Here is an 8,595-nt window from a genome sequence, read left to right on the forward strand (position 1 = left end):
CCCTCGGTGTTGCTCCCACACCTCACTCAGCCAGTGAGCGGGAACCAGTCTGTATGTGGGATCCGAACCCTCGGCGGGAGCGCCGTCGCGCTCTCAAGCGGCGCACTGTAGCATGCGCCACCGGGCCAGCCCAACACAAGTAATCTTGATCCCTGGAAGACACTGAGCCTCCTCTGTGACTCGATGCGTACCACTGAGGCTGAGATTACTGATATATCCATCAGGGCTCCTTTGGTCCCAGATAACTGATAAACCCAGCCCAAACTGCTTGGTTGGTTCTCATTGGGTCCTGTATCTACCCCTGATCCAGTCACCACGGCCTGGGCAATGTAGTTCTCTGACTGGCTGAGGCCTTTGTCACATGCTGCACCCAAAGTAACTGGCTGAGAGGGAGTACCCTCCAGTGAGAAATCAGGTAAGGGTTACCAGAAAGGTGTGGTAGTAGATGCATCATTTGGCCCCAGCTCTTCACCCTTCCCTGTACCTGCCCTTTGCCATGTAACTGCAGTGCCCTCCAATCATTACAGGAACAAACATGTGACTTGCAGTCACCTGCAGGTGTGATGTAATCAGAGGCTTGAAATGGGGTTTGCACATTGTTGCTTTCAGTCTTCTCTTTTTTAGTGGCTGGCCGGTATGGGGATCCGAAGGCTGTGCACTAGGCCAACTGAGCTAGCCAACCAGCCTGCTTCTGTCTCTTACTTTCTGCATTGTCATGAGACCACGCCTGGGCTAGTCCATTGCAGTATGGCAGCTATATGGAACAGAGCCGAGTTAACCCAGTCATCCTAGCTGAAGCCAGTCTAGATCTGTAAATCAGCCAGATGACCTCCAGACATAGGAATAAACCCAGCCATGATCAGTATCCTATCCAACTTCCAGCTGACTCTGGACTCCTGAGCTATAAACAAAAGCTATAGACAAAAGCTGATACAAAGAATAACAGCTGAAAGATCTTACAGACTTTGTAAAGTTTTCCTAGCTTTTATGTTTATTCCCCCCAGTTTCCTGTCTCTTTGATTATCAGATGCTGCTTTGACACCCATGACCCACCTAAATTGCCATCACTAAAGTGCATCCTGATGTCACTTGACTTTTAGCAAAGGGGACTGCAAGACACATGTTAGGAACCTATTACTGCCTTAGCTTTAGTGAAGTCATGGGAGATATCAGCCCTAACATCTCTCATGGCTCCCACATAAAGTTCTCATGAAAACTCTCTTTTTGGGCTAAGGGTGGAGGTGCAGGAGAGAAACTTGACTTCTATGAAGTAACTGGTTTATTCCTTCTCCATGGACAGGGATAGAACTGTCTTTGTATTTTTCCATGTTTTCCTTTATTCCTTATCTATATACATATGTATTTTAAGAACTGGACAGTGTTGCAATAGACATCTTTAAGAACATCCCTGCCCTTCCCCTGGTGGGGACAGGGGCCTACTGCCATGTCCCCACCAGCCATAGCTGATTGCTTTAGGAGTGGTCCCAAGCCGTCCCAAGCTGGGTCAATTACAGCCTCTCTCCCAGAAGCTTAGGATTGAGATTGAGAAGCCAATCAGTACCTGCTCAAATTAAAAACATGAGAATTTAGAAGCTGTGGGGGCAGCTATGTTTAGTTGAGAGCCTGGAGGAGCAGAGTCGTGTGTTACTTAAGGTCATGCTGGCTACTGTCACAGACAAATCCCCAAATCCGTGTGGCTTAGCATCACAGTCTAAGGCTGGTCTTACACATGGTGATTCAGGATCCCCTGTCTTGTGGCTTAGCTCTCCCCTGTGGCCTCAGCTGATGGATGGCAAACAATACAGAGAGGAGAAGATAGATCCACTTTCTCAACCATCTCAGTCCCTGAAGTGGGACCACATCACTTTCACTCATGTTCATTGGCAAGAACTAGTCACACCACCACACTGAACTGCAAGGGAGCTGGGAAATACGTGCCCTGGTAAAGAAGGAACCTGGTTCCTTTGCCACAGTAGGATGGGGGCGGGGGGCGGGCAGAGAGAAGAGAGAGAGAGAGACCTGATGAGTACAGAACAGGAAGAGATGACCATGAAGTGCCTGGCTGGGTACTTGTCAATTTTCTGATTCCAAATTCCTGCCCACATGGGGCCTGGCTTCCTATACTTGAATTTCATGATATATTCTGGACCTTCATAATATATCTACTTTTTGCCTTTAATTGGGAGTGGTTTTATGTCACTTACAACTGAAAGGAACCCAAGACACATGTCTACCATTTTGTATCTTGCTCTTTCCCCCCACTTCATATTGTCTCATAAACATTTTCTAGTGGCTGTAGAGTCTACCTCATAACTATCATGTTAGTGACTTGATGATATCCTGCTTAGTGGTTATCCCCTAATTTACTTAACCATCTTCTTACTGTTAATTACTTGAGTTACTTCTAATTTTTAAAAAGACTCTGCAGTGAAATTCTCCATCATTTTACCTTTGGATTATCTCTTTAGGACAAATTCCCAGAACTACAATTTCTAGGTCAATTGGCACAAACATTTTCATGATTCTTGTTAGAGTTGCCGAATTGCTTTTCACAGAGTTGTACCTGCTTTTTAGAGGGCAATCTGTCCATTGTATTTAAAAATGCCTAAAAATGCATAATTGGGTCACATGAAAATCCTGGGTCTTATGAGATACCAGAAAACGGAGGTGAGGCTAAGGTCTTTGGAATGTGAGGGTCACATGTCTGTCTCTGGGTCCAGCTGCCCTGGAACGTTTCAGAGATGCCCACTCTGCCAACTGCAGACCTGATGTCCTACGGCCATGCCCCATCTGGGGTCCATGTCCTTCTCTCCTCCTAGTCTCAGAAGATGCCCCAACTGTCCCTACCTTCATCTGCTTCCCCTCCTATCCCTGGGGCAATCTGAAGTGACAGGTGTCCATCCTAAGATGGCAATGGGGAAAGAGGAATGTTTCTTTCTTAATGACTCGCCCATGGCACCGGTCATGCCCTGACCCACCCAGGACCCAGCCATGAAACTCCATGGGGTCCTGGACCCAAAGGACTCAGAGGGGTCTCTGAGCCCTGCTGGCTGCAGCCAGAAGTTTGTCAGAGGACTCAAGCTCACCACTCCTTAGCATCACCCACCTGGAGAGTTTTTAAAATACTTCAGGATAGACGGACAGGGTATGACCGCAAGAAGACAACTCAGAAAATACAGAATATGAGGTGTTCTACAGAACATCTGACCGAGTCTCTTCCAAAAGCAAATATTGGCTGACCTGTTAGCTTAGTTGTTTAGAGTGTGGTGTTATAACACCACGGTCAAGGGTTTGGATCCCCTTACCAGCCAGCTGCCAAAAAAAAAAAAAAAAAGTCCAAAAGCAAACATCATAGAGGCAAGAAAAGGTGGAGGACTGTTCTATCAGGTCTTCTCAAACAGGAGCATAAATAAGAATCACCTGGCTTGTTAAAACACAGATTTCTGGGCCCACCTCCAGAGTTGCATTCAAGAAGTTCAGAATGGGGCCTGCGAAGTTGCATTTCTAACAAGCTCCCAGGTGATAGCGATGCTGCTAGTTCCAAACCAACCGCGGGTACCTGTTCTAGTCTAGAAGACTCTAAAAAGAAGCCTCCAGAGTTGCATTCAAGAAGTTCAGAATGGGGCCTGCGAAGTTGCATTTCTAACAAGCTCCCAGGTGATAGTGATGCTGCTAGTTCCAAACCAACCGCGGGTACCTGTTCTAGTCTAGAAGACTCTAAAAAGAAACCATAACCAACTGCAGTGTACAAACCTTATTGGGTCCTGATTTGGAAATTAAACATCTGTAAAATGCATTTGGGGAAAAATTGGGTTCATTTGAATGTGGACTCAGTATTAGAGAATTACTGTTAATTTTCTTGGTATGATGATGCCATGTGACTATGGGAATGTCTTTGTTTTTAGAAGATTCATGCTGAAGTATTTAGGAGTTAAGGGTCATGATATCTACAACTATTTTTTATTTTATTTTATTTTATTTTATTTTTTGTGTGTGGCTGGCCACTACAAGGATCTGAACCCTTGACCTGGTGTTTTCAGCACTACATTCTAATCAACTGGTGTTATAACACTGTGCTCTAAGTAATTGAGCTCATCGGCCAGCCTTACAACCAACTTTTAAATGTTTCAGCAAACTACACACATGCACAAAGACAAAGCAAATAGGACTAGATGGTCATTACTGAATCTCAGCAATGGCGATATGAGTGACCATTATACCATTCTTTCAACTTTTCTGTGTTTGAACATTTTAGAAATGAACACCTGGCGGGAGGGAGGGGCAAGTCACCTGGCTGCAGCGCAACTGAGCAAGCGGGAAGCCACCGTGCAGTGTAGTGGACCCAGTCACATCAGCCCCTCTGGGTTGCATTCAGGACTTTGGATACTGTCCTGAGAGCATGAACAAGCCCTTGAAGGGGAGGGAGGGGCAAGTCACCTGGCTGCAGCGCAACTGAGCAAGCGGAAAGCCACCGTGCAGTGTAGTGGACCCAGTCACATCAGCCCCTCTGGGTTGCATTCAGGACTTTGGATACTGTCCTGAGAGCATGAACAAGCCCTTGAAGGTTTTAGGCTTAGTGTGACATGATCTGAGTTTTTTTCCCCAATTTATAGCTTTTTAGAAAATATTTTCCTTTTGAAGCTTGGCAAAATGTATGACATAGGAAATGGCTCATGGCCAAGCACCAGAGAACTGCTACTGTCTGCAGCAGGAAAGGATAATTACCAAATTAAAAACCAGAAGCTGCATCTGTGTCAATAGCTGATCGTTGTGAAGAAACCTAGATTTTTTTGGTTCCCAAAAGCCGTGTGAAAATAAAAACTCATCATTATTTACAAATAATAATCATACTACAGATGCCAAAGCACTACCCAGACCAATTAAATCAGATTCCTTGGCATCTGGTCAAAGATCCCCAGATGATTCTTACCTGCAGCTGGACAGAGCCTGCAGTCCTGGTGACGAGGTCCAGCAGGCCAGTGATGGACCAGCTCCCAGAGGCCCGAGCACAAGGTCGCCCTTGGGAAGCATGCAAGCACTAAACTGCAAGGTCATCTCGTCGTGCCCTGGACTTCTCCCAAGTACAGCCAGACCCTAGCTCCGGAGGACCCAGGTCAAAGAAATCTACCCTCTCAAGATTTCAGGACCGCTTACTCTTTCTTTCCCACTTGATTGACTTCTCTAATTATTATCAATGATTCTTTACACGCGTTGTAAAGAATTTTTTAAAAAGTAAAGAAAGAAAGTAAAAGTCACTAAATCCCACTACCCTGAAATCACCACCATTTCATTTGGTGACCACCCTTCAAGTATTTCTTTGTGAGAACAGACAAACGCAAACATGTGGAGATGGACATAGGGGGTCAGAACAAGGGGGCACAACTTGTCACAGGCAGTTCCCTTTTTCCCTTGGCTTACTTCCCACCTCTTCCTCTCCTCCGTTCCATCCCTCCCTACGTGTATTAGTCCGTTTCTGTTGCTTATGACAAAATACATGGAACTGGGCAATTTATAAGAAAACAAAATTTATCACTTACCGTTTCTGAGGCTGGGAAGTCCAAAGTCCAGGGAACACATCTGGTGAAGGCTTTCTTTGGTGGTGACTTCAGTGACGGCAGGGTGTAGAGTTAGAGCTAGGGTCTGGAGCTCACAGATCCCTCGAGCCTGTTCACAAACCCTTCACACACAGGTCTATGAGCTAGGTAACTGGCAAAAAGGTCCTTGGAGCCTTGGCTGAAGAAGGAATAGTCTTTATTCAGCACACACATGTCTAAGAGCTAGGCAGTACAAAGGAGAAACTCAGAAACACAACTGCTACCAGCAAAGTCCAAAGAAAAACTGAGCAGCTGCCAGCAGAGTAAACATGCTCTATTTTTAGACACAGGCTCTGCCAGCCAGACTGCTTCGCAAACTGAAGAACACACAATATCAATAACTAAAAAGATGCATTGGTGCACATGCGCACTAACTCCACCCACACACAACTTGTTTACAAGAAATGTGCTGCTGGATCCCCCAACCAGACCTGAACCAAAGGAGCCTGACTAAATTATCGTATTTTCCCCACACAGGATATCACATTGCCACATGGCAAAGCAGAGAGGGCAGAGAGAGAAAAGAGACTAACCTCCTCATTCACTCTCTTTTTAAAGCCCATTTAAAAATAAGCCTTTTTTTTTTTTTCTTGACCGGTAAGGGGATCACAACCGTTGTCACGGTGTGGTCTGTACCACACTCAGCCAGTGAGTCCACCAGCTGTCCCTATACAGGATCCGAACCCATGGCCCTGGTGCTACCAATGCCACACTCTCCCGAGTGAGACATGGGGCTGACCCCAAAATAAGCCATTTTAAAAATAAAATATTTTATTTTATTTTTGTTTATTTAATTATTAATATTATGTTTTTTACCTTCTAAGATGTTGTAGCAGAGCAGTTGGGGGGAGGAGGAGAGGGGAAGGAGGAAAGAAATAGGGTGGGAGAAGGAAGAAGGAGGGGGGGTGTGGTTGAGGTCTGTGACACCCCCTGTCATTCCTGCAAGGGAGACAAGGGGGCTTCCAGCAGTGGCTTGGGTGCTGCTGGGCTGAATGTGGATGTCAGGGGTGTGTGGCTGAAGCCCTCTGCCCCCACCACCGTGAGTTGGGAGACCAGGGGGCTTCAGGTCCTTTTAGGTGTTACAGGTGGTCTTTGGTGAAGTGAGACCTTTACTAGTTAGTATCAAACTTTGTCTCTGGTTGTGGGTATTTTGTTTTGTCTTTCAGTTCTGTGTTGGATTATTCACTGTTCCCACCACTTAAACTCAGCACTGGAACTAATTTGTTGTCCTTTGCTTACTTCTAAAATGGGGGAGGGGCCGGCCCGTGGCTCACTCGGTAGAGTGCGGTGCTGATAACACCAAGGCCATGGGTTCGGATCCCATATAGGGATGGCCGGTTGGCTCACTGGGTGAGCGTGGTGCTGACAACACCAAGTCAAGGGTTAAGATCCCCTTACCGGTCATCTTTAAAATAAATAAATAAATAAATAAATAAAATGGGGGAACTTCCTGTGGGGACCAGCACTTGAGCCCTGTGGTTGAGCTAACTTGCTGCTTTGCTGCTGATTCCCTGAGGAAGGCTTTATATGCAGCTCAGGTTTTAATTGTTGACCTTGTATGTACTTCCGCGTCTTGTGCGTTCTGGTGCACCTGTGTTGTGTGGAAACTCTGGTCTAGGCCTGAGTCTTTCCAGCAAACTGCTCCCCCTGTAGTTCTATATTCCTGACCAGTGTCCACTGAGTGGTCCTGTGCTGATTGGGGGGCAGATCAGCTGTCCTTGCTGTGCCCCAGTGTTTCCCTGGTGAGCCTGTCTCCCCCACCGCCTGTGCTCCATACACTTCCCACGGGACAGGCCCTGTGCCGGTCCCTTGCAATGACTCACTGGCCTCTGAGTGGCTCCTTTTTTTCAGTTGTTGTGACTCCTTGCTCCTGTGTGGGTCCACAGGAACTCTGTTAGTGGTCTTGCTGGCCTGGGGGCCACCAAGGCCCTCTTCACCCCTGCTGCCTCCAGGCAACTTCATCCGAAGGGCACAGCTGTGGCTTTTGCCAGCCTTGCTCTGTGTGCTCACCAGCTCCAGCCTGGAAGCGGCCGGGCCTTGAGATGGTGGAAGCAGTTTTTTCCTTCTCTCATCATAGCTTCTCCTATTTTCATGAATTCCATAAGTCTCTCCTCCTCTTCCCCTGAGCTCTAGCTTGGCTGTCATTGCTTTTTTTTTCCTTTTTTTTTTTGTCTTTTTTTTTTACTGACCGGCAACGGGATTGCAACCCTCGGTGTCGCGCCTGCACTGCGCTCAGCCAGTGAGTGGGAACCGGTCTCCACATGGGATCCAAACCCTCGGCGGGAGCACCGCTGTGGTCCCAAGTGGCGCACTCTCCAGTGCGCCACCGGGCCGGCCCTGTCGTTGCTTTTTAATAGCTGTAAATTGGTTGATATGTGGGAGAGAGTCGCACTGGGGACCATCTATTCCACCGTCTTGACCAGAATCCCCGACCACCATTTTTAATCCATTCACTACTGCACGGTCCTACAATCCAATCACCTCTTCAAGGCTCCACCTTTCAATTACTATAATAGGATCTCCCACCCTCTTAACATTGTCACAGTGAGGGTCAAGTTTTGGGGAGACACTCAATCCAAGGCACTACATGACCAAAGCTAACACATTTTCTGTTCTCATTGATCATAACACTCGAGGTGTGACAGGCCCTGACCCTTTCCACCTCGGGTACTCAGGAGGACCTCACAAGTGAGGCTCCAAGGCCCGGGCCTTCATGCTCCTCAGACCCTGAGGCAGTGCAGCTCCTGCCCAGACCAGGCCACTGGCAATTCCAGACCACGAGGCATCGCCCTCCACCCAGGACAGACTACATCTGCTACTGCACCACCAACTTTGTAATTTGATCAAAAAAAGCAATCAAGTTCATCTGGCAGGATTTGTTCCTGAGAAGCCCTCGCCAGTAGCAGCCTCCCCTGATGTTTACAGACTCCCTTCCCTTGGGAGTCTGTTCTGCCGCCTGGTGGGCAAGGGAGGCTGGATTTGTCAGAGCTGCTCACTTACT

Source organism: Galeopterus variegatus, unplaced genomic scaffold (assembly GCF_000696425.1).
Source record: "Galeopterus variegatus unplaced genomic scaffold, G_variegatus-3.0.2 Scaffold2130, whole genome shotgun sequence".
NCBI lineage: Eukaryota > Metazoa > Chordata > Mammalia > Dermoptera > Cynocephalidae > Galeopterus > Galeopterus variegatus.